The 27630-nt window shown below is 41.6% G+C and overlaps 1 long non-coding RNA gene across 2 annotated transcripts; it reads left to right on the top strand.

Annotated features, from left to right (window-relative positions):
• The first annotated feature begins 10339 nt into the window (after positions 1-10339).
• LOC134335600 (uncharacterized) lies at positions 10340-26857 on the top strand. Of its 2 annotated transcripts, XR_010015623.1 has the most exons (4): positions 10340-10411; positions 13445-13574; positions 22411-22565; positions 26669-26857. It is a non-coding gene; the product is annotated as an uncharacterized LOC134335600 (long non-coding RNA). The 2 variants fall into 2 exon arrangements; XR_010015622.1 differs by lacking the exon at positions 26669-26857 and having other exon boundaries at positions 22411-22612.
• Positions 26858-27630: the final 773 nt, after the last annotated feature.

Raw genomic sequence — 27630 nt, forward strand, 5'->3', positions numbered from 1 at the left:
ATAAATCCGTGATCTGATATACAATCTAGTGCACTACGTAGGGAACATAAATTCATATCTAAAATACTATCTAGTGCACTATGTAGGGAACATAAATCCGTTATCTGATACACAATTTAGTGTACCATGTAGGGAACCTAAATCCGTTAACTAATACGCTACCTAAAGCATTATGTAAGAAACATAAGTTTATTATCTAGTACACTATCTAGTGCACTAAGTAAGGAACATAAATTCATATCTAAAATACTATCTAGTGCACTATGTAGGGAACATAAATCTGTTATCTGATATACAATTTAGTGCACTATGTAGGGAACCTAAATCCGTTAACTAATACGCTACCTAAAGCATTATGTAAGAAACATAAGTCTATTATCTAGTACACTATCTAGTGCACTAAGTAAGGAACATAAATTCATATCTAAAATACTATCTAGTGCACTATGTAGGGAACATAAATCTGTTATCTGATATACAATTTAGTGCACTATGTAGGGAACCTAAATCCGTTAACTAATACGCTACCTAAAGCATTATGTAAGAAACATAAGTTTATTATCTAGTACACTATCTAGTGCACTAAGTATGGAACACAAATTCTTTTCTAATATACAATGTAGTGCACAAGGTAAGGAACATAAATCTATTATCTTTCACACCATCTAGTGCACTTATTAATGCACACATTATAGCACACATTAATGTGTTTGTGACGCGAACAGTTAGCTTAGTAGCTCAGTTAGCAGCTCCTAAAAGTTCTGTTATCACCCATATCCTTTGGTGTGTGTGAGAGGTTTTTTTGTTATTTAATTTTTTTTATTTTTTTGGGCTTGGGGGGTCGGGGTCGGGGTCGAGGTCCGGGGGTACCCCCTAAAATGAGTTTTTGCAACTTGGGATGTCTGTTTTGGCCAGGTTGAGACCAGCCTTATGAACTAATCAAGCTCCATAATTCTCTAAGGTATAGACAACACATCAGATACAAAGCATTATTCATGTACTGTAACTATACTGTGTATTTTCAACAGCTTTATTTGTTGTGCTTTATGAAGTCTAGGGGCAACTAATAGTGGCGCAGCTAGCCCACTGCCGCCGGGCTCCAGGGTTTGAATCCCCAGAGGTGGTATCGGACATGACTGGCTACGTCTGGGGTGTGTTACTGCGTTTTGTCTGAGCAACTGGACCCACCACTACTTTTGCTGGACCAACCAAATCTCAGACATAGAGAGGACACCACCATCAATCAGTACTAGGGTGTCCATACGTCTGGTTTTAGGGTGGACGGACCACTTTTATATCTACTTGTCCTCAGTTTGGCACAATGCCTGGACGGACACGTATTTGTCCTTCTTTGGAAGCTAACCGGATGCTAACCGGATACCAGCCCTGAAATGCTAGTTCATTACTAAGTTTTAATAGCTGTTCATGCTGTCGACATGCCAAAAGGAAAAACAACGTACAGCTCTGAGAGGTCAGCTCTCAGACCACCCTAGCCCACTAGCGCTGGATCCAGGGTTCCAATCGGGTGTCGACAGACATGCATGGACTATGTCTGGGGACAGCACGGTGTGGCTATCTTCCAATCTAATTGTATCTAGTTACCTGGTTGTATCAGAACCCTACCCTGAATGAAGAGGGTCGAATCTAACACACAACATTCATTATGACATTTGAGTTCAATTGGTTGTATCCCAATTATATCCTGACTACCTACTGTCATGCCCTCTTTTCTGGGATCTGATGTCTACCTTTTTGGGGTTATGGAAGTGGCCATCCTAGTCAGGACCATCTCTGCTTGGGAATAAGTAGCTGATGAATATGCATTTTGTGTGGAAACCATGTCACATGACCCAGCTTAGACCAACTGTGTGAGGAGATGTAAACAAAAATGCATGTAAACAATTGTAAAAAAAAACAATAACAACAATACAACCATGTACCACTAGGGGGCGAACACAAAACGTGCACTGTCTGGAATTAATACCACACGTACAATTTAGCTGTCTGTGTTTATCCCACCGATAGATGGCAGCATTTATTTACATTTGCTTGGCGGATATCCTGCATTTCAGGCATACTACTGGACATGGTTAACATAAGGCTTCTGTTTTGCACAGTAAAGTTTTAAGTGGCATTTGTGCATGTGACTCTGTATTGTAGTGCTTGACAAAGGTTTGCCAAAATAATCCCTCACACATGTGGTTATATCAGCTATTGTTGAGTGGCGGTTCTTGATGCGGTGCCGTCTGAGGGATGGAAGATCACGGGCGTTCAGCTTAAGTATGCCCTTGGCCTTTACGCAATGAAATTCCTCCCAATTCCTTGAATGGTTTAATGATATTATGCACTGTAGAGGGAGAAATATGCAAATCCCTTCCAATCTTTCGTTGAGGTTCATTGTTTTTAAACTGGAGATCCTCTGAACATCTTTGCTCATCAGAGACTCAGCCTTTTCCTGGATGATGCTTTTGTACCAAACCATGATTACAATCACCTGTTTGGAATCACCTCATTACTAGCGCTAAATTGCCCTCGTCCCAACTATTTTTGGAATGTGTTGCAGGCCTGAAATGCAGGAATGGATGTTTATTAACAAATGAAAAGTGAAACATGTGAAAGTCAAAGTAAATGTAAGGAACACTGTGTTTTTATTTTATTTGCATTTTTCTTTTCCCGATTTGTACAATTGAGCTGTCTGTATTTGTCCCACCGATAGATGGCAGCATTTGTTTACATTCACTTAGCCGACATGTTATTTACCTTTATTTTGAGCTAATAACGCTTTGCTAAAGCACAAAAACGAGCATAATTTGTGTTTAATCCAACAAGTTCTGATCTCTTGAAGAAATTCTAATATATTCCCCAAAATACATACAAATCCTCCACTATTTAAACCTTTGAAATAGATATAGGTATGATGTAGCTAATGGAAGACACATTTTAAACATGGCATTGCAACATGGGCTTCCAAGTACTAGCGTGTTTCTTAATTCTCCTTTTTTTAAGGAATACAAGCTGAAACGGACCGAGAGCTGAGGGACGGCGTGTCGGCCTGATGGTCTGTGACTAGACTCGCCCACAGGATCGATCGGCAGGCCAAAGCATTCCCACAACGCCCCACAAGTATCCTGTTTCGTTGGAAAAGCCAGCTAAAATCAATCATCGTCAGCTGCTTGCTGGACACGCTCGATACACGAGGATGGAAGATGTCTTTACAAGTTAATTTTTCCCTTCAGTTTTGCTTTAGGTTTTATTAGCAAACATTAAACGTTAAAACCACCTTCTTGTTTCTACACTCACTGTCCATTTTATCAGCTCTATTCACCATATAGAAGCACTTTGTAGTTCTACACTTACTGACTGTAGTCCATCTGTTTCTCTACATACCTTTTTAGCCTGCTGTCACCCTGTTCTTCAATTGTCAGGACCCTCACAGGACCACCACAGAGCAGGTATTATTTGGGTGGTGGATCATTCTCAGCACTGCAGTGTCCACTCACCGTCCACTCTATTAGACACTCCTACCTAGTTTGTCCACCTTGTAGATGTAAAGTCAGAGACGATCGTTCATCTATTGCTGCTGTTTGACTTCGTCATCTTCTAGACCTTCATCAGTGGTCACAGGACGCTGCCCACAGGGCGCTGTTGGCTGGATATATTTTGGTTGGTGGACTATTCTCAGTCCAGCAGTGACAGTGAGGTGTATAAAAACTCCAGCAGCGCTGCTGTGTCTGATCCACTCATACCAGCACAACACACACTAACACACCACCACCAGGTCAGTGTCACTGCAGTGCTGAGAATGATGCACCACTTAAATAATACCTGCTCTGTGGTGGTCCTGACCATTGAAGAAACAGCACGAAAGGGGGCTAACAAAGCATGCAGAGATACAGATGGACTACAGTCAGTAATTGTAGAACTAGAAAGTGCTTCTATATGGCAAGTAAAGCTGATAAAATTTACAGAGTGTAGAAACAAGGAGGTGGTCATAATGTTATGCCTTCAGTGTATAATACCAATGCTAAAGGCTATTATAGTTCCATCCAATATAGTCATACTTCCATTTGACCGGGCATTGTCCACAGTGATTTTTTTAACTGAGCTGAACAGTAGAGCTGAGGATCGAACCCGAAACCCCCTGGTAGGGGTCATGGTGGGTCTGAATCATTGGGCCGAAGGGATAGGAAACACCCTGGACAGGTTGCCAGTCCATCACAGGACACACACACACAGACTGGATGCTGTAGCCTAGCGGTTAAGCTACTGGACCAGTAATTCAAAAGGTCACTGGTTCAAGACCCCCCACTACCAGGTTGCTGCTGTTTGGCCCTTGAGTAAGACCCCTAACCCTCAATTGCCACAGTACTGTAGGTCACTTTGGATAAAGGCGTCTGCTAAATGCTGAAAATTTAAATGTATGTCTCTGGACTTGTGGGAGGAAACCGGAGCACCCGGAGGAAACCCACAAGGACACAAGGAGATGACCCTGATCGCCCGGCCAGGGAACTGAAGCCAGGCCCGTCCGTGCCAGCCTGGGAGGAAACAGATTTGAGAAAACACTATTCTAATGGAAAGAGGTTGTGTAGAGCACCAGAGTGTGACAGCAACATAGAGTCCTTGGGATCTGGGTTTGAACCTTGACTGAATGTACATGTGTTCTCTCTGTGTGCTGATTCCTACCATTGAATAAGTGAATTAATCCAGAACAAATCCATATCTGTTGTGCAAGACGCCACTTTTGTGTTGGTTTGGCACTGTCCCTGCCCCTCAGGGGGCATTATTGGGTCAACCCAGGCTGAGCATTTTTGCACTTTAAAAGATATTGACAGGGAGCTCAGGGTTATACCATCGATTCGAATTCGACGCCGGGGTCGGCCGTGGTGCGCCAGACCACCGCTGTATTGCCGTGATTAATTATAGAGCGAACGTTTTTTAGCACAGCTGGCTGACTTACACTACAGGGTAGATCGGCGAAGAAGAAGTGTGTGTGTGTGTTTGGCGGGGAAGGGGGTAGGGGGGGCTAGTTTGGATGCGGTGAACAGACTAAGCTCCGGCGGGTCGCATTTAGCTGTAAGGGAAAATGGATGAAAAACATTAGCCGTTCGTGCACTGCCGAGTTTTGACAGCTTATGCTCCGGGGCTCTGGAATTTACGACCCATTACTCGGGCCCGGTGTGGGAGCTAGTTGGTGCATTATGTTCCGTGTCATCTCCTATTTGTCTGGACGGAGATGATGTCTATTGAGAAAGCGCCGTTCTGCTCCAGAAGTCCACAGAAGTATAGATCGGCTACATTGTCGTTCCTCTTTTCTTGTGCATCCAGTTCGGTTGATGTAAATCGAGGCGTCGGGGTACGCGGACGTTGTCCAGATGGGACAGACTGGATTGTGCTTTCTACTCGGTGGCCTGGATATGCCATGCTGAAGACACAAATATGATTGTGTGTTAGGTATCCTATTTGGCGTTATTGATTGGGGCAGTTCTGTTGGCTCCAAATGAAAGGATAGTGCCACCTAGTTGGATCCCAAAGTATATAATTTGATTCCTTGAACGGTCAGCCAGGGCCCCGTCTGTGTTTGTGGTGGGTCCGATTCATTGGCCGAAAGGTAGGAAACACCCCAGACAGGTCGCCAGTCCATCACAAGACACACACACACACCCATACTTAGGGCTGTTTAGTTGCTCCAACTGGCCTGACCACAAGTCTTTGGACTGGTAGGAAAAAGTAGCACCTCAAGGAATATCCTAAATATATCTGTATCCGAATCGGGTAGGGGTTGAAGAGGCACATTTTAAGGCCAGCCTGTGAGGAAACGGCGGCACCTAAAGAAAAATCAGACGGCCTGACTGCATGTCTTTGGACTTGTAGGAAACAGGCGCACCCCGAAGAAACTCCAAACAGAAAGGAATTGAACCCAGGCCCTTCTTGCTATGGGGCGACTGCTACCATACATTAACATTTGATGAACCACAACATAATTATTTGGCAACCACATTGCTCCCAAAAAGACGATTGAAGACCTTTACATTTTTGGCATTTAACAGACGCTTTTACCCAGAGCGACTTAGAGAAGTACTTCCATAGTAAACATTACCTACTCTAGTTTAAGTAGACAACAGTCCAAGAACACAAATATGCTAAAACCCTGTTAGAACCAAAGTGTTCCAAGAGACTCAGATGTTCAGACAGACAGAGGAAGTTCGTTCCACCACTTGGGATCAGGTACAGAGAAGAGCCTTGATATGCTTGTCTTCCTTGAGTCCTGGGTGGAGGATCAAGTCGAGCAAGACTAGTGGCTTGGTAGTTGCGTGGTCCAGAGCAGGGTTTGATTAGACCTCAAAGGTAGCTTGGGGCTGGCCCATTTTTGGCTTTGTAGGCTGAAGCCGGTGAAGAAGCCAGATGGGTGATGTGGCAGCGTTCAGGTTGGTTAAAAACCAGCTACATTTTGGATGAGTTGAATAGGTTTAATAGTGGACATAGGAGCACCTGCCAGGAGGGAGTTGCAGTAGTCCAGCCATGATATTACAAGTGACTGGACCAGAATCTGAGTGGCTTCCATGGAGAGAAATGCCCGAATCTTTTTGATGTTGTAGAGGAGGAACCGACACGCGCTCGATTTGGGAGTCGTGAAGAGAGATGACTAGGTCCTGGGTTGGAGATTGATCTCCAGGAATAAGTAATAGCTTGGTCTTGCTGGGATTAAATTTTAGATGATGAGCTGACATCCATTGTGAGATATCTCACAGACATGCTGAGATGTGAGCTGAGACTTACCTTCATCACCTCATATTCTATTACTTTGTTCTAACAGGGCTTCAGCAGATTTGAACCCTTGGACTGAAGTTCACTGTGGAAGCTCTTCCGTAAGTCACTCTGGATAAGAGCGTCTGCTTAATGCCAAATACCCTACGTTAACATTTCATGAACTACAACATAATTATTTGGCAACCACATTGCATCTTCTTGACGGCTCCCAAAACGTATCTTCAAAAGACGAGTAAAGACCATCATCACCTCATCGTCTATCTGTCAAAAAATCTACTTATTCCTTTGTTCTAACAGGGTTTCAGCAGATTTGAACCCTTGGACTGACGTCTACTTGGACTAGAGTAGGGAAATGTTCACTGTGGAAGCTCTTCCGTAAGTCACTCTGGATAAAAGCGTCCACTAAATGCCCACTTTTGACCCAACAGATCAAAAGCCAAAATACCTTAATAATCTAAATACCCAGAATGTTGATTAGAACGTTAGGGTAAGGTTAGGGTTAGGTTAGGGTTCCACATGTAAATCAATATCGAGTGACAGAAAATAGCTTTCATAAATCAACAAATCCCCTATAAAAGCGAATCATGTCCATGAGTGCAACATAAGCGCCCGATGTTTACTTATCCCCCAGAAGGTCAATGTATTGAGAGCCTATCGATCCCCGTCGTGCGACAAAAACGTTGGCTTGATGTTCCATTAAATAATCAATGTGCTAAACAGACTTTCCTCTCTTTTTTCGGAGGGGCTAAACGCCCCACGGACTTCAAAAGGTCAGTGTTTGTTAGTTCATCGGCGGAGTGATTAATCCATCAATGAGAGCCCAGGCCTGGGAGCGCGATGACCCGGGGTGATCCGGCCGGTCATAAAGTATAAAAATCATAACGTGTGATGTATCGCAATCGTAAGCGTTATTATCCAATGCGGGATGGTGAATAATTAATTAATCACGCAATGACCGGTCATCAGCTAAAACGCCACGATCGCAAAACTTGCGCCCAACTCTCAGCCGGACGTAAAGCAAAGCGGCATGAAAAGGGCGTGGTTTTCTTTTCTTTTCTCACTAAGAGTTCTGATTCATAATGCATGCTGTCTAATGGCTGGCGGAGACCTCCAGAGTGCCATCCAGACCCATTAGCCAGGGCAAACTGTTACTAATTAGCCTTTTGGATGTGGGACTGTGATACATCATGTGCTAACAGACACAGAGAAGTGCTGTAATGCAGCAGTATCGGGGCAATTTCATTACGGAAGCGTTTTATTACGGATTCCGGACTCATCGATTGATTAAGGGCGCGCTGTGCTGTCTGAGCTTAATAATATTTTAAGAGTAATGCGCTTCATGCTTTAATGAAGGGCGCTGGGAGCTGTACAGTAAGGTGGCTCACTACTGCTGAGATCTGGGGATCCAGGGTTTGATCTCAGCGGTGCTATCGGCCGTTCGGGTGTCCGAACAGCCTAGCCATTGGGAAGTCTCTGGTATGTGGACCAGTGCTGTGGACTTTGAGAATATTTGCATGTCCTCCATTGTACACTGATCAGCCATAACAATTACTGACTGTAGTCCATCTGTTTCTCTACATGCTTTGTTAGCCCCCTTTCATGACCACCACAGAGCAGGAATTATTTAGGTGGTGGATCATTCTCAGCACGGCACTGACAATGACATGGTGGTGGTGTGTTAGTGTGTGTTGTGCTAGTATGAGTGGATCAGACACAGCAGCGCTGCTGGAGTTTTTAAATACCGTGTCCACTCACTGTCCACTCTGTTAGACACTCCTACCTAGTTGGTCCACCTTGTAGATGTAAAGTCAGAGACGATCGCTCATCTATTGCTGCTGTTTGAGTCGGTCATCTTCGAGACCTTCATCAGTGGTCACAGGGCGCTGCTGGCTGGATATTTTTTGGTTGGTGGACTATTCTCAGTCCAGCAGTGACAGTGAGGTGTTTAAAAACTCCATCAGTATTGCTGTGTCTTATCCACTCATACCAGCACAACACACACTAACACACCACCACCATGTCAGTGTCACTGCAGTGCTGAGAATGATCCACCACCCAAATAATACCTGCTCTGTAGTGGTCCTGTGGGGGTCCTGACCATTGAAGAACAGCATGAAAGGGGGCTAACAAAGCATGCAGAGAAACAGATGGACTACAGTCAGTAATTGTAGAACTACAAAGTGCTTCTATATGGTAAGTGGAGCTGATAAAATGGACAATGTGTGTAGAAACAAGGAGGTGGTTTTAATGTTATGGCTGATCGGTCCAATAGCAGCAACCTGGCAGTGATGCTGTTTAAACCAGCAACTTTCAGATTACTAGTCCAGTACTTTAACTGCTAGGCTACAACTACCCAACTTCTCCACAGCTCCTCCCTACATACTTGTTTTCCTAAATAAAAAGGGGGTAGAAATGGGGGGGATTCAACCCAACTCCAACCCAACTCCAACCCAACTCCAACCCAACTCCAACCCAACTCCAACCCAACCCTTAGTCCCACCACCAGTGCTGAACCAATGCTCAGACTTTTCTGATCCATGTGATCACCAACAGGTAAGTTTTGGATAGGACCTTTTTGGGAGGTCTAGATTGGCTATGAATCTAGACATCAATTGTGTCTTAAAATGTTTTAAAAATCATATACATGGCAACCTTTATTACGGCGAGCAGATAAAAAAAATCTAATCTAAAATATCACAATTTTATGATACTATTGTGGGGCCTGTACTACTGTCGCCTCGCAGCGAGAAGGTCCTGGGTTCGATCCCCGGGCGGGGCGGTCCGGGTCCTTTCTGTGCGGAGTTTGCATGTTCTCCCCGTGTCAGCTCCGGTTTCCTCCCACAGCCCAAAAACATGCAGTCAGGTTAACTGGAGACGCTAAATTGCCCTTTGGGGAAATGGGTGTGCGTGTGCAATGGACTGGCGCCCCGGCCAGGGTGTTACTGTGTGCCTTGCGCCCATTGAAAAGCTGGGATAGGATCCAGCCCCCTCAACCCCGACCCTAATTGGATAAGCGGTTATTGTATTTTTATTTAAATTTCTACTTAATGTACGGTCATGATGCCCTGTGACAGCACCAAAATGCTAATAGCGATGAAGTGCTATAAATAATTACAAATCTGGTTAACACGTGACTAGAAATCCTCCACAGATTATTATTATTTGTGTACAAGTTGTAGTTCGCGGCTTTGTTGACACAACAAAGCGCCGGTCTACAATTAGCGTTCTCCCCACTGTGAAGCTAGAAACACCGCTAATCCGTAATTAGCTCGCTGGCTAAAGCGAATGCATTCTCCAACAATTAAAGAACCGAACACACATACACGGCACTGTGTGGGGATCCTCATTAAGATCTCCGACCGCTTCAGTGGTTATTATTTAATGGAATTGAAATTTCACCGGTTGAAGTTGGCTGTTCTTGACATTTCTGGGCGCCGGCCCGGGGTGGGGCCGTGTACTGAAGCAAGGAAATGAATAAACTGTATAATTAAAGAAATTAAGTGTTGCTTGAAGAAAGCAGGTAGAGATTTGTTGGGATTTGTTTATTAGCTAATTGTTTTCTCTTGGATGAGAGAAGCTTTAGTGCTTATTAGGTGCAGTAACCAAGGTGGCCAAAGGGTGGCAGGAGTGACCCGTTTCTGAGGTGATTATTCCATTTATACCGCGTTAGCTTTACATTTCCCTCCAAGTTATATATATATATCTTTTTTTATTATTATTTTTAGATTTTTAGTCAAGATTTCTTATTAATAGAGCTAAAATGTCTTGGTGCAGGTAGAGAAATGGAAGCTGGAGGTTCAGATTAAGTCCCCCCAGACATGCTAGCCTACTTGTCTACATTAAAACCACCTCATCGTTTCCACACTCACTGTCAATGTTATCAGCTCCTCTTACCATATAGAAGCACTTTAAAGTTCTACAATTACTGACTGTACTCCATCCGTTTCTCTACAAACCTTTTTAGCCTGCTTTCACCCTGCTCTTCAATGGTCAGGACCCCCCCACAGGACCACTACAGAGCAGGTATTATTTAGGTGGTGGATAATGGTGAAATGGTGGTGGTGTGTTAGTGTGTCCACTCACTGTCCACTCTATTAGACACTCCTTCCTAGTTGGTCGACCTTGTAGATGTAAAGTCAGAGATGGAGACGATCGCTCATGCTTATCAATTGCTGCTGTTTGACTTGGTCATCTTCTAGACCTTTATCAGTGGTCACAGGACGCTGCCCACGGGGCGCTGTTGGCTGGATATTTTTGGTTGGTGGACTATTCTCAGTCCAGCAGTGACAGTGAGGTGTTTAAAAACTCCATCGGCATTGGAGCTGTGTCTTGTGCACTCATACCAGCACAGCACACACTAACACACCACCACCATGTATGTCAGTGTGACTGCAGTGCTGAGAATGATCCACCACCCAAATAATACCTGCTCTGTGGTGGTCCTGTGGGGGTTCTGACCTTTGAAAAACAGCATGAAAGGGGGCTAACAAAGCATGCAGAGAAACAGATGGACTACAGTCAGTAATTGTAGAACTACAAAGTGCTTCTATATGGCAAGTGGAGCTGATAAAAAGGACAGTGAGTGTAGTGACTGTATACAATCCAAGCAATTGAGGGTTAAGAGCCTTGTTCAAGGGCCCAAAAGTGGCAACTTGGCAGTGGTGGGGCTTGAACCAGCAACCTTCAGATTACTAATTCAGTACATTACCTACTAGGCTACAGCACATTTAAAGAAGGCTTAGCTCCAGCATACTTGGCAAAACTGATATAATCATGGTTCCAAATATGAAGGGGAATGACCCTCCTAATTAATACTTGGACCCCTCCCCCCAAAAACAGGTACAAACAACAGTTATTGGGGTTGTTAGTTAGCTAAACTATATGTGATGTTAGCACTCATCAGTATACAGTTAAGACAAGCTTAGAAAGCAATAGTGTATTAAACAAGCTAGATAGCTGCTACTGACATTAGCATACAGCGCAGCACAACTGCAACCTTAACGAAGATACGACCAAATAATGAAGTGAAGGCCGGCTGACGAGATGAGAAATGGTATGGTCCACTGAAGTCGTATTCTTCCAGGCAGCAATCTGAAATATACAAAGTTGATCCCTCCAATTGACACCGTTTTTTATGCTAATGTTAACTGCTAACGCTAAGCTAAACACATAAACCATGCTAGAGCTGAGCTAAACTATACGTGACCCTAAACTAAGACTGCTGAAGATAAACACACTGGAACGAAGATAAATGCTAACGCTAATGCTAATGCTAATCTAAACAGAGCTAAACAGGGCTAAGGCAAATTCAAAGGCGGGCGGACGGAGTAAAAAACAAATTCAAAAGATACCAAAGTTGAACGAACTTACATGCACAGCTCCTCTCTTAAATGCCCTCAGATGAGGTGCAGCTGGGGCTAATTAGCAGAGGGGACCAATCATAAAAGGGGTGTTGGCTCAGGACTGAGAGTGAGAGAGGGGCATGGCACCTCTACACTGAAGCACAGAGGACTGAGAATCCGTGACAACAGCTTAGTTTCCTGGCATGTTTGTAATTGTTACATTTAAGTCTATACTACAAAATGAAGTCTATACTACAAAATGACATCACAAACTTACCCATTAACTCAAATCGGGGCAATTCAGAGTAGCCGATCTAATTTCTGTTATGTTTTGACATTAACCTGTGGCCAGTGAGGCCTTCAGTTTTTTAGATGTGACCTCCTAGTTGAGTTATTAATGTGTTCTTGGTGAAATTTCGCTCTCGTTGTGGTTCGGTGGAGTCTCAGTGGAGAGTGGCATCATTTCACAAGCCTTTTTCACACTGCCAGACAGTTTCTATTGAAGTGATGTCGAGTTGCCTCCCCCATGTTGAGTTCATGGATCTTAGATTAGATCCCTGGCTTGTTATGAACGACCTTTGACACCAGTTGTTCTGTGGACAGCCCCAACCAACTAGGAGTCGTCAGTGAGCCTAGATGGGCTCCGTTACATATTACATATTATGGAATCATGTACATTGACCCTTACTGATTGTAGATGTTTTTTAGATGTGACCTCCTAGTTGAGTCATTAATGTGTTCTTGATGAAGTTTCGCTCTCGTTGTGATTCGGTGGAGTCCCAGAGCCTTTCCAGACTGGTGGATTTAATTAACTGTGCTTCGCTTCTGTATTTGAATCTCTTTAGAGTGTGGCATCATAGCCTTTTTTCACACTGCCAGACAGTTTCTATTTACACTGACCAGGCATAACATTATGACCACGGACAGGTGAAGTGAATAACACAATCAAGTCAAGTCAAAACTGCAGCTCTTGTGTGGTGTTCCCGGTCTGCAGTGGTCAGTATCAATCAAAAGTGGTCCAAAGAAGGAACAGTGGTAAACCGACGACAGGGTCATGGACGGCCAAGGCTCATTGATTCACGCGGGGAGCGAAGGCTGGCCCGTGTGGTCCGAGCCAACAGACGAGTTAATGCTGGTTCTGATAGAAAGGTGTCAGGATACACAGTGCATCACAGTTGCACAGCTGTTTTGGCAGCTAAAGGGGGACCAACACAATATCAGGAAGGTGGTCATAATGTTATGCAGTATTGAGGCCTGGACATGACTATTGAAATTTAACCCAACTGTCAAATTAATGTGGTTAACTGAACTGTGTGCCAATGGTTTGTTCACAGGAATATGCTTCGGATTCAACGCATTTCTAAACAGAATGAAGCATTTAATGAAGAGGAATCAATAAATAAAAGGACACCACGCAGCAACAGCGGAGAAACTGCTGGAAGTCTTTTTTCTGTGTAACCACAGGTAATTAGCAACATCCTGTTCGGTATTTAAAGGTATACCTATACTTCCTCCCATTCAGCCACGCTATTAATGACTCAGCACACGTATCAGGGCAGCTCTTCGGTGTGATGTTTCCTCCTGCCGTGCCCTTGGCGAGAGGTGCCGAAGGTCCCTCACTTTTACAGGTGTAATCCATACGCGCTCAATCGCTCGGGAGATCTTCCACCGGCCTCGACGAGCCAGAGTGTAATTAATCAGATTAAAAAGAGCGCTGTCAAACTACAAGTCGGGGTTTGCTCGTGCCACCGGGTTAGCGCTCTTTGATAAGGGCGATCCGCCTGCGATACGGCCTCAAATACGTGGCGTGCATCCCAGTACCTGTTGCCTAAGGGTAGATTTGTGTTTCAGTGTGGTCCAAACCAAGAGCCTTAAGAACTACACAGACCAGACCATAACCGCATTGGAAAGTTGATGAAGACCTGAAATCTTTTTTGGGGGCTGTCCTGCTGTTGCCTCTCCAGTGCACCTATTGTCACTTTTACCTGCCCTACCTGACCCTATGTACAAAGTAGTTGCCCCTCTAGCTACGACATCAACCAGTAAACCAAATTCATTCGACAACTCCAGAGGTAGAACTTCTTGGAAGACGCGGGTCTGGTTGAATCTGGCGTTTCCCGGTAAGAATTATGTTGGGTCTGGTTTCCCTGGCATTCCATCCATCGCAGGGCCTCGGCCAACCCCCCTTCCCTTCCCAGACACAGCCAATCAAGTGTGTGTAGTCGCCTAACTGGGGGTTTGCGCTCTTTGATAAGGGTGATCCGCCTGCTATACGGCCTCAAATACGTGGCACGCATCCCAGTACCTGTTGCCTAAGGGTAGATTTGTGTTTCAGTGTGGTCCAAACCAAGAGCCTCAAGAACTACACAGACCAGACCAGAAATCTTTTTTGGGGGTTGTCCTGCTGTTGCCTCTCCAGTTCACCTGCCCTACCTGACCCTATGTACAAAGTAGTTGCCCCTCTAGCTACGACATCAACCAGTAAACCAAATTCATTCGACAACTGGGTACAATTCAAAGGTGGAACTTTTAGGAAGATGCAGGTCCGGTTGAATCTGGCGTATCCCGGTCAGGATCATGTTGGGTCTGGTTTCCCCGGCATCCGATCCATCGCAGGGCCTCGGCCAACCCCCCTTCCCTTCCCAGACACAGCCAATCAAGTGTGTGTAGTCACCTAACTGGAGGTTTGCGCTCTTTCATAATTGCGATACGCCTGCGATACGGCCTCAAAGACATGGCGTGCATCCCAGTACCTGTTGCCTAAGGGTAGATTTGTGTTTGTGTGCCCATAATTCCAAGCATATGCCAGTCTGATTTTGATATATGTGGCCATTTGGTCATTAGATTGATAATGCCATCCAGGGCAGGGGGGAGAGGGGAGTGGATTCTTGATGCATTATTTAATACAGGGCATTTTTGGTAAATCGAGAGAGACTGCAGTTTAATTTAATTCAAGGGGGTTTTATTAATGTAACTGCAGGGTCTGTAGACCTTTCGGAGAAACCAGGGTTTGTTACAGCTGCCCGTCTCAGACTGGTTAGCATACTGGACGCAGGCACGGAGACGTTTGCTGGGAATTTGCAAGGAACAAGGCTAGAACTGTGAACACACACGAGACAAGACATACTAGGAACACTGGGGGAACTATATGAACATGGATGTCTATTCTAAAGGCTATGCTAGTGCTATCACTGACTTAGAAACACCTAGAACAAGTCCCTAAACTATTCTAAACCTTTAAATAGACTAAATCCTAAGCTAAAGACTATGCTAATGGAAATGAACTAAGACAAAGACATGACCAAGTACAACAAGACAAAAGGCTAGTCTATAGTTATAGGAAGGAACAAGGATTACAGGTATATACCATAGCTAGACAATAACAGGAAACAAAGATAACAAGGGTAATACTAGGCTAAATCAAGGTACCAAGACTATCATGACAAGAAGGGTTTGCAGCCAAGCAGTCCCATCCAACTTCAACCCAACGGCCCTCAATGAACAGAGAAACGGGATCCTTATACATAAGACAAGTGGTCATGAACACGAAGGTAAATCAAGAGGCAGGGGCGGAGACAGATGGGACGTGGGGCATAAACAAAAAACTGAGTCCATGTACCCCAGGAGCCAGTAGAAGCTGGAAAACTAATATTAAGGTCTTTTGAACATACTAGTCCACAAGGCACTGCAATCTAATACAGATGACATCAACTGAAGCATGGTGGAGGGTGCATCATGATATGAGGCTGCTTTTCCGCCTTAGGTGGAACCAAACCAAGAGCCTCAAGAACTACACAGACCAGACCATAACCACATTGGAAAGTTGATGAAGACTTGAAGAGGGATGCTCATGTTGGGGGTGTCTTGATGTTGCCCCAGTGCACCTGTTGTCACTTTCACCTGCCCTACCTGACCCTATGTACAAAGTTGTTGCCCCTCTAGCTACATCAACCATTAAACCAAATTCATTCGACGACTGGGTACAATTCAGAGGTGGAACTTTTTGGAAGACGCGGATCCTGTTAAATTTGGCGACTAATTCATCCCAAAGGTGTTCTATCGGGTTGAGGTCAGGACTGTGCAGGCCAGTCAAGTTTTTCCACACCAAATTCGCTCATCCACGTCTTTATGGTCCTCGCTTTGTGCACTGGTGCGCAGTCATGTTGGAACAGGAAGGGGCCATCCCCAAACTGTTCCCACAAATTTGAGAGCATGAAATTGTCCAAAATCTCTTGGTATGCTGAAGCATTAAGAGTTCCTTTCACTGGAACTAAGGGGCCGAGCCCAACTCCTGAAAAACAACCTCAAACCATAATCCCCCCCCCACCAAACTTTACATTTACATTTTCAGCATTTGGAAGACGCTTTTATCCAAAGCGACTTACAGTTATGACTGAACAAATTTTTTGAGCAATTGAGGGTTAAGGGCCTTGCTCAGGGGCCCAACAGTGGCAACTTGGCGGTGGTAGGGCTTGAACCGGCAACCTTTAGATTACAAGTCCAGTACCTTAACCACTGAGCTATCACTGCCCTTTACACTTGGCACAATGCAGTCAGACAAGTACCGTTCTCCTGGCAACCACCAAACCCAGACTCGTCCATCGGATTGCCAGACGAAGCATGATTCGTCATTCCAGAGAACACTTACACCACTGCATCCGACGCTTTGCATTGCGCTTGGTGATGCAGCTGCTTGGCCATGGAAACCCATTCCATGAAGCTCTCTACACACTGTTCTTGAGCTAATCTGAAGGCCACATGAAGTTTGGAGGTCCATAGTGATTGACTCGGCAGAAAGTTGGCGACCTCTGCGCACTATGCGCCTCAGCATCCGCTGACCCGCTCTGTCATTTTACGTGGCTACCACTTCGTGACAGAGTTGCTGTCGACTGAAATTTCACGAATGGACTTGTTGCACAGGTGGCATCTCATCACAGTACCACGCTGGAATTCACTGAGCTCCTGAGAGCCCCATTCTTTCACTAATGTTTGTAGAAGCAGTCTGCATGCCGAGGTGCTTGGTTTTATACCCCCGTGGCCATGGAGGTGATTGGAACACCTGAATTCAATACTTTTGGCAATATAGTGTAGTTACGTACCAGAGGTGTTAATGCTGCTAAAGAGGGGTCTAACCCGTCTAGACTTTAATTTATGCACAATAAATGAAGAGTATAATAAGGATGACACCTTACCTGATGCCTAGGAATGACCTAACCTTCCGACATGATTAATTACCCATAGATGTAAGATCTGCCTGCTCCACCCTCATCACAGTAACAGAACGGCAGGAAAAGGAGTAAGATACCAGCAGATAACTGATATCAATCGCTCAAGCTAAGAATTTCTTTCACGGAAGAGCTATTTCTTCATCACCCCCCTCACCTCACCAGTTATCACTTGTATCTCTTGTATCGCAGATAGACGGGGTTCTGCCCATACTCTATAGGATCTAAGAGAGTCTAGAAGAATAGAGAGAATAGAAAAGAAAGGAGGAGAAAGAGCACTTATCAAGGTCATGGGGAATTCTTTGAGCAGAGATGATGCACTTCGGGCAGACCTTTACCTCAACCTGCAATCACTAAGATTTCACGACCCCTTCAGCCCAAGCACCAGGGTGGAAACACTACTCATCTAGACATCTCTCTTCCTTTTCTCGCTCTCCCCACGGCCAGAAGCTAGATTCGCTCGATTGCAGGGGGAGCATATGAAGAGATTTACCATTGCGTTGCCTTTAGCATCAGGACAATTCAGGATTGTACCATTTTCATATAGAAGCACTTTGTACGTAGATCTACAATTACTGACTGTAGTCCATCTGTTTCTCTGCATGCCTTTTCTTTGCATGCCCCTCTCATGCTGTTCAGGACTCTCCCAGGACAACTACAGAGCAGGTATTATATAGGTAGTGGATCATTCTCAGCACTGCACTGACACCGACATGGTGGTGGTGTGTTAGTGTGTGTTGTGCTGGTATGAGTATGATGGAGTTTTTAAACACCTCATTGTCACTGCTGGACTGAGAATAGTCCACCAATCAAAAATATCCAGCCGACAGCGCCCCGTGGGCAGCGTCCTGTGACCACTGATGAAGGTCTAGAAGGTGACCAACTCAAACAGCAGCAATAGATGAGCGATCGTCTCTGACTTTACATCTACAAGGTGGACCAACTAGGTATGAGTGTCTTATACAGTGGACAGTGAGTGGACACGGTATTTAAAAACTCCAGCACAACACACTAACACACCACCACCATATGTCAGTGTCACTGCAGTGCTGAGAATGATCCACCACCTAAATAATACCTGCTCTGTAGTGGTCCTGTGAGAGCCATGACCATTGAAGAACAGGGTGAAAGCAGGCTAAAAAGTATGTAGAGAAATAGATGGACTACAGTCAGTAATTGTAGAACTACAAAGTGGTCCTATATGGTAAGTGGAGCTGATAAAATGGACAGTGAGAGTAGAAACAAGGAGGTGGTCGATTGATAGCTCAGTGCTCCACCCCCTAACACGGAACAAGGAATACAAGACACGATGCGCTATTAACACTTAGGGGGAACTACTTTATGAACATGGATCTCTATGCTAAAGGCTATGGTGGTGATAAATGGTAACACTGACTGAGAAACAATACAAAACAATAACAGACAGAACTATGGATGCATCGATACCATTTTTTCCCAACCGAGTACGAGTACAAGTACATGTATTTTTGTACTTGCCGATACCGATACCGATACCGATACCAATACCTATTTAGAATACCGTTTTTTTTTTTAAACAAAAACACACGTGAGAAGTGACGAGAAGTTTAATGATACCACGTCCAAAAAATGCACGTCAACAAGTAGCGAGTGATCAAAGTGTTTGTGCGCTGACGTGATGAAATCAAGGAGGAAAAATAAATGAATCTGAGTGGATTTGGCAACACGAATAGCATGGATTGTTCTGTAGTGAGTTGGAGGATAATAAATATTTTTGCAATGTTGGTGTTTTGTTGTTATGTTTTGTAGAGAACGATCAGGTCAGAAATACTGTAAAACGTGTGTGTGTGCCGGTGTATTCTGATATAAACTATATTATCCCCCTGTCCCACCTGTTTACACTCCTCTCCTGCGTTTCCCCTCACACCGTATCCTGCGTTCTCATTGGCTGTTCGACAGGTCACTCATTCCCAGTCGCACATCTGAGATCAGATATCTGACGTGCTAGAAAACTAGAGCGCTCGGCGAGCCGGTCGGATCGAGTTGTTGGATAGTTCACACTTAGTGATCGAGAGCCGAGTTTTGATCGCCGAGCGAACGCCGAGTTGCTCCAGAGCCGGCAAATCTAGCGCCGACCAGCCGCCGAGCGAAAATCAGGGCAAAAATCGTGTAGTGTGAACTAGGCATAACGCAGCAACGTGCACTAGGCACACGGTATCGGATGTTTAGTATCGGAGCCTCGTTTGCGAGTACGAGTACGAGTTAGTGAGCGTACTTATGCATCTCTAGACAGAACACAAACTACACGATGTGTGAGGCTAGGCTAGCTATGGCTGCGTCCGAAATTGCATACTTACTAGGTACAGTGTATCACAAAAGTGAGTACACCCCTCACATTTCTGCAGATATTTAAGTATATCTTTTCATGGGACAACACTGACAAAATTACACTTTGACACAATGAAAAGTAGTCTGTGTGCAGCTTATATAACAGTGTAAATTTATTCTTCCCTCAAAATAACTCAATATACAGCCATTAATGTCTAAACCACCGGCAACAAAAGTGAGTACACCCCTAAGAGACTACACCCCTAAATGTCCAAATTGAGCACTGCTTGTCATTTTCCCTCCAAAATGTCATGTGATTTGTTAGTGTTACTAGGTCTCAGGTGTGCATAGGGAGCAGGTGTGTTCAATTTAGTAGTACAGCTCTCACACTCTCTCATACTGGTCACTGAAAGTTCCAACATGGCACCTCATGGCAAAGAACTCTCTGAGGATCTTAAAAGACGAATTGTTGCGCTACATGAAGATGGCCAAGGCTACAAGAAGATTGCCAACACCCTGAAACTGAGCTGCAGCACAGTGGCCAAGATCATCCAGCGTTTTAAAAGAGCAGGGTCCACTCAGAACAGACCTCGCGTTGGTCGTCCAAAGAAGCTGAGTGCACATGCTCAGCGTCACAACCAACTGCTGTCTTTGAAAGATAGGCGCAGGAGTGCTGTCAGCATTGCTGCAGAGATTGAAAAGGTGGGGGGTCAGCCTGTCAGTGCTCAGACCATACGCCGCACACTACATCAAATTGGTCTGCATGGCTGTCACCCCAGAAGGAAGCCTCTTCTGAAGTCTCTACACAAGAAAGCCCGCAAACAGTTTGCTGAAGACATGTCAACAAAGGACATGGATTACTGGAACCATGTCCTATGGTCTGATGAGACCAAGATTAATTTGTTTGGTTCAGATGGTCTCAAGCATGTGTGGCGGCAATCAGGTGAGGAGTACAAAGATAAGTGTGTCATGCCTACAGTCAAGCATGGTGGTGGGAATGCCATGGTCTTGGGCTGCATGAGTGCAGCAGGTGTTGGGGAGTTACATTTCATTGAGGGACACATGAACTCCAATATGTACTGTGAAATACTGAAGCAGAGCATGATCCCCTCCCTCCGGAAACTGGGTTGCAGGGCAGTGTTTCAGCATGATAATGACCCCAAACACACCTCTAAGACGACCACTGCTTTATTGAAGAGGCTGAGGGTAAAGGTGATGGACTGGCCAAGCATGTCTCCAGACCTAAACCCAATAGAACATCTTTGGGGCATCCTCAAGCGGAAGGTGGAGGAGCGCAAAGTCTCGAATATCCGCCAGCTCCGTGATGTCATCATGGAGGAGTGGAAAAGCATTCCAGTGGCAACCTGTGAAGCTCTGGTAAACTCCATGCCCAGGAGAGTTAAGGCAGTTCTGGGAAATAATGGTGGCCACACAAAATATTGACACTTCAGGAACTTTCACTAAGGGGTGTACTCACTTTTGTTGCTGGTGGTTTAGACATTAATGGCTGTATATTGAGTTATTTTGAGGGAAGAATAAATTTACACTGTTATATAAGCTGCACACAGACTACTTTTCATTGTGTCAAAGTGTCATTTTGTCAGTGTTGTCCCATGAAAAGATATACTTAAATATCTGCAGAAATGTGAGGGGTGTACTCACTTTTGTGATACACTGTACGTACTAGATTCGAGGAAGTATACACTGCTCGGCCGGTATAGCAGTGCGCTCTTTCAATACGCAAGTATGCACGCAACCTCCGCCACCTTACCAACGTCACGTGATGCACGACGTCTCATCGCCACTGTTATAACAATTTTAAATAATCCTGAATGATGATTCGAACCCTTCAACACAAAGACTCGTATCACAAACTAAATAAACCGCTTCTTTTCACCTGCTTGAGGCGGGGTCTTACAGAGCGCAGAATCGCATACAGAGAGCCATGCCCCTTTTGCAGGCTCATCAATATGCCAGCAGGGGTCGCAATTGCAATTGCAGCATCAATGAGAAACTGCCACTTAATAATTTCCCTTGAAACTCTAGAAATACAGCCAGTTCTGTATGTGTAGGCACCCGGCCGGTTGATAGCACCTCTGAGATTCAAAAGCCACGCCCCCTTTCCAGGCTTCTCAATATGCCAGCAGAGGACACAATCACAGCATCGATGAGAAACCACTGCTTGATCATTTTCCTCTCCCTTAGAAACACAACCAGTCCTGTCTGTGTAGGCGCCCGGTTGGTCGATAGCACCTCTGAGACTCAAAAGCCACGCCCCTTTTTGCAGGCTCCTCAATATGCCAGCAGAGGTCGCAATTGCAGCATCAATGAGAAAACGCTGCTTGATCAGTTCCCTCGAAACCCTAGAAACACAACCAGTCCTGTCTGTGTAAGCGCCCGGCCGGTTAATAGCACACCTCAGCGGGTCAAAAACATGCTTCATCACAATGATACATCACAACGATACGCTAAAGCACAATGTTAAATTTTGTACTATTGAATGCAGAACGATTATATTCAGATTCTAAAAGATCAAAGCTTGTGGCTTTCTAAATTTAGACAGATGTGAGTTTGGTCAACATGTAACCCCCCCTCCCCCCCCTCCCCTCCAGTGTGTCACACACACTTTTGCTGAACCCCTTGTGCTCTTAATCTAGTAGCCCATGACAGCCTCCAGCACAGATTATCAGTGTTAGCCTGCAGCACTTTTAGCCTAAAAGCAGATCCCTTGTGTGTGTGTGTGTGTGTGTGTGTGTGTGTCACACTAGCGCTGAGATGAGGATAAGTGCCATATGGTCGAAAGTGGCTCCCGCAACGAAATCTGTGGCGTCCAGTTCCTCACAGACAGCTGGCCCCTTCAGCTTTTCTGGGTGGCCAGAAACTGGGACCAAAAACATGTGCCGCTGCCGGACAGTTAAATACTGTAATTTTTTTATTATTATTATTATTATTATCATTATCATTATTATTTATACATCATTTTAATTTTTATTAATTATTATTCTTATTAATATTATTTTTTATTATTATTATTCTTATCAATGTTATTATTATTATTAATACATCATTTGTATTTTTATTTATTATTATAATTATTTACACATCATTTGTATTTTTATTTATTATTTTTATACATCATTTGTATTTTTATTTATTATTATTATTATTAATACATTTGTATTTTTATTCTTATTACTATTCTTATTATTCATAATACATTATTCTTATTATTAATTATACATACATATATGAATTGAATACATAATTATTTATTAATAATTTTAATCAATATTACAGTTATTAATGATAATAAATCCATCCTATGACAGAACACGCAGTTACTACAACAATTATTACTACTAGTATTATTACTACCATTACTACCATTACTACAACTACATCTATTATTATTATTGCTAGTATTACTACTATAATTACTACTACTATTACTACCTCTTATTATTTTTACTAGTAATACTACTTTTATTATTACTAATACTACTACTACTACTACAACTATTACTACTTCTATTACTACCATTACTACTACTATTACTATAACTACCTCTATTATTATTATTACTAGTATAATTACTTCTATTACTATTATTATTACTACTACAACAATTATTACTACTAGTATTATTACTACCATTACTACTATTACTACAACTACATCTATTATTATTATTGCTAGTATTACTTCTACTTTAAATATTACTACTACTATAACTACCCCATTATTATTATTACTACTGTTATTATTACTATAACTACCTCTATTATTATTACTAATACTATTACTACTACTATTATTACTACTATTAATACTAATACTACAACAATTACTACTACTATTATGAATATTACTGTTGCTACTTCTGTTATCATCATTACTACTGTTATTATTATTACTATTACTACCTCTATTACTGCTATTATTACTAATACTACAACTATTACTACTACTATTATTACTATTGTTTTTACTACTACTGCTATTACCACAAGCCATACCCTAGTGCTTAAAGTACTAGACTAGTAATCAGAAGGTTGCTGGTTCAAGCCCCACCACTGTCAGGAAGCTGCTGTTGGCCCTTAACCCTAAATTGCTCAGACTGTATACTGTCACAGTACTGTAAGTCACTTTGGATAAAGGCATCTGCTAAATGCCAAAAATGTAAATGCACTACTACTTTTACTTAGCCTACTACTACTATTACTACTACAATTACTACTACTATTACTACTACTATTTCCACTATTACTACCAGTACTACCACTACAACAGTAAAAAAAAATCTCAGTAAAGACCTTCTATTTTTAGCATAACTGTAATGATTCTAGCAACATTTCTTTCAAGTTCCTCAGTCTGGATGTGACCCTAAGCAGCTGTTTATACCAACCTGGACTGCAAATAAAATCTTGCTGTTTAATTTTTATTAAAATAAATGTTGATTTATATAAATTCATATTTTAGTGACTTGGACCTGCTATTATTACACAAAACCCCTCACAGACATTCAGACCTTGTGTGAATGTGTGAAATACTACCCAAACCCAGATGTGTTCCTGAAACCAGTATCCGTATCTCAGGAGCTGACTGGTAGTGAACAGGTTGCGTGAACAGGAACACGGACATATGCGTGTAATTCCAGTGCTGCAGATGCGAGCCATATTGGGGCGGGGGATTAAAATGTAACCAAAGAGCTTACCAAGCACGGGCGAAAGTGCTGCTGGGGGGGGGGGGGGGGGGGGTGCTGTGAGGGGATTTGGGCCTAATAGCACTACCAGCAGGAGGGCACTTTTAAAATAAGTTTAGGACTAAAGAATAAAGAAAGAAAAAAACGCTGATATTTATCATGTTTGTCGAGGACACTTACAGTTGCATTGACGAAATATATAGCAACACGACAAGTAAAATAATTTCTGATACGATTGCACTTGAAGTTATGTTTTATTTTGAAGTACAGACGCTCTGAAGCAAGCTTCCAGCGAAAGGTAATTTCCTAAAAGCACTCTGAATTATTTTGTCACAAAAAAGGCGACGCAACAGCGGCACCACTTCTTGGCTGCAAAGAAACAGGAAATCAGTTTAAAAGCCTGGAGTCTGGACCCACCGGCTATCAGCTGGGTCAAAGGAAGCGCGAGGTCGGCCTGCGGGAGTCGTCCCAGGCTATCAAAGTGATGAATTCTTACCATACGGGTAAAAAAAATACAATGATCATAATACGCCGAAAAGAGAAAAGAAAGTGGACAGCGAATATCTATATACGGCCGGCATCTGCTTGATGCTCTTACATAGTCAAAGGAGATTACGGAGCAGCATAAATGGACCTTTTACAATTTTTTAAAACCCAGCAGGACTAATCCAATCTTATCCCTTTCGAATCCAATTTTTAATGCTGGCTACACATGGGATTAGGGCGGTGGGGTTCAATAGCTGGGCCATTTGACAGAGATGCAGCATCTGTGCTAGTGCCAGAGGGAGAAGAGTGAGAGTGTAAGATCAGAGCGACAGAAGGTTCACTTACAATTTTATTCTATAATTATTCATTAAAAAGTAATGACATACACCTCACGAGTGTTACATCAACAAAAAAGTGGCTTATAAAAAGTTTTATTTAATTATTTTTATTTAAAAAAATTGTTTTATTGAAATCGTACGAATTTTTATAGATTCCATTTTATATCGGAATTTTATGGAGTTTCCCCGAAGTGAGGGCCACAATTATAGGCAAAAATTATAATTGTTTATTATTATTATTAGTAGTAGTAGTAGTATTAGTAGTTTTGTTATTAAAAATTATTATAAAAACAATTATAGTAGTAATAATAATATTACTAGATGTTTTGGTAGTAGTGGTGTTATTATTATTAAAATTATTATTATTAATAATGATTATTGTTTTAATAATAATAATATAAATAAATATTGTTATTATAAGTAGTAGTAGTATTGTTAGTTATTATTGTATTTATTTTAATAATAATAATTGATTATTTTTGTTTTTTATTATAGTATTATTATTATTATTATAGTTATTATTATTATTAGTGGTAGTAGTATTGTTTTTAAAATAATAATAATAACAACTACTATTACTATTATTATATTATTATATATTATATTATATATATTATTATAATAATTTATTATTATTAATATTATTATTATTAGTAGTACTAGTAATATTGTTTTTTATTATAATAATAATAATTATTATTATTATTAGTCATAGTTTTAATTTTTTGTATTATTTTATTTATTTTTATAATGATAATATTTATTATTATTATTTTTATTATTAGTAGTAGTAGTCGTAGTAATACTGGTAGTATTGTTATTGTTATTATAATAATTATTATTATTATCATTAGTAGTAGTAGTTTTTATTTTTGTATTTATTATTTTATTTGTTTTTAAAATAATAATATTGATTATTATTAGTTTTATTATTATTATTATTATTATCATTAGTAGTTTTTATTTTTTATTTATTATTTTATTTATTTGTATAAGAATAATATTGATTATTATTATTTTAATTATGGTATTGTTATTATTATTATTATTTTTATTATTATTATTATTAGTAGTAGTAGTCGTAATACTGGTAGTATTGTTATTTTTATTATAATAATAATTATTATTATCATTAGTAGTAGTAGTTTTTATTTTTGTATTTATTATTTTATTTATTTTTAAAATAATAATGTTGATTATTAGTTTTATTATTATTATTATCATTAGTATTTTTTATTTTTTATTTATTATTTTATTTATTTGTATAAGAATAATATTGATTATTATTATTTTAATTATGGTATTATTATTATTATTATTATTAGTAGTAGTAGTAGTAGTAGTAGTTGTAGTAGTACTGGTATTAGTATTAATTTTTTCTATTCACTATTTTATTTATTTTTATAAGAATAATATTGATTATTATTAGATTTATTATTATTATTATCATCATCATCACGCTAACTTAACCAAGTCTGAGGTACGGGTTCGAATCGCAGCAGTGATATCAGCCGCCCAGGCATCTACACAGGAATGGTTGGCTGCAGCTGGAGGAGATGGCCAAAGCCCTGCGCTGGATTTGGCAGTCCGGTGTTTCCTGGTGGAACCGAACCTCCTGCGACCAGGATTAAAGCTGTTGATGAATGAAAAGAAATACATTTATCATCATATTAAACTCTTTTGTTATAAGTAAACGGTTCAGGTTTTTCTTTCTTTCAAAATAATCAGAGGTCCTTGTCGTTTGTCATAGGTACAATCATAATAATAATAATAATAATAATAATAATAATAATAATAATAATAATAATAATAATAATAATAATAATAATAATAATAATAATAATAATAATAATAATAATAATAATAATAATAATAATAATGAATGTATGAATGCTAAATAGGTGTAATAAAGTCCATTTCACACTCCAAAATCTTCTGAAAGACCTCCCAAAGAAATGGAGACACCTCTAATGAAATGTGTGTCCAACAAGCTCACAATAAAGTGTCCTCATACTTTTGGAAATATGGTAAAACATAGTCCATCGGGGGGGACCTAAGGATGACCCTGTACAGTCAGATTTAATGAATGCCGAAGGGCTTCCAGCTTAACACGTACTAAGGAGCTTTAAAGGACCTAAAGCTGCATCTGTGAAGTGCTGAGTGACGGGTAAGGTTTTAGAACGATACCAGATTACGAATTTATTGTAAGTAGATTATTGTGAATCCGCTACCCCTTGCACGACCCCCAAATGATCAAGGAGAGCCGGTTCACCAGACGCCGCTTTTTATCACCTGTCAGTGATGAATAATAATAAATAAATAATAAATAATAATAATAATAATATAATAAATAATAATAAATAATAAATAAATAAGTAAAAATAAATAATAATAATATAATAAAGAAATAAATAAAAATAAATAATAATAATCATAAAAATAAATCATAATATAATAAATA

This window comes from Trichomycterus rosablanca, chromosome 21, assembly GCF_030014385.1.
Source record: "Trichomycterus rosablanca isolate fTriRos1 chromosome 21, fTriRos1.hap1, whole genome shotgun sequence".
Lineage (NCBI taxonomy): Eukaryota > Metazoa > Chordata > Actinopteri > Siluriformes > Trichomycteridae > Trichomycterus > Trichomycterus rosablanca.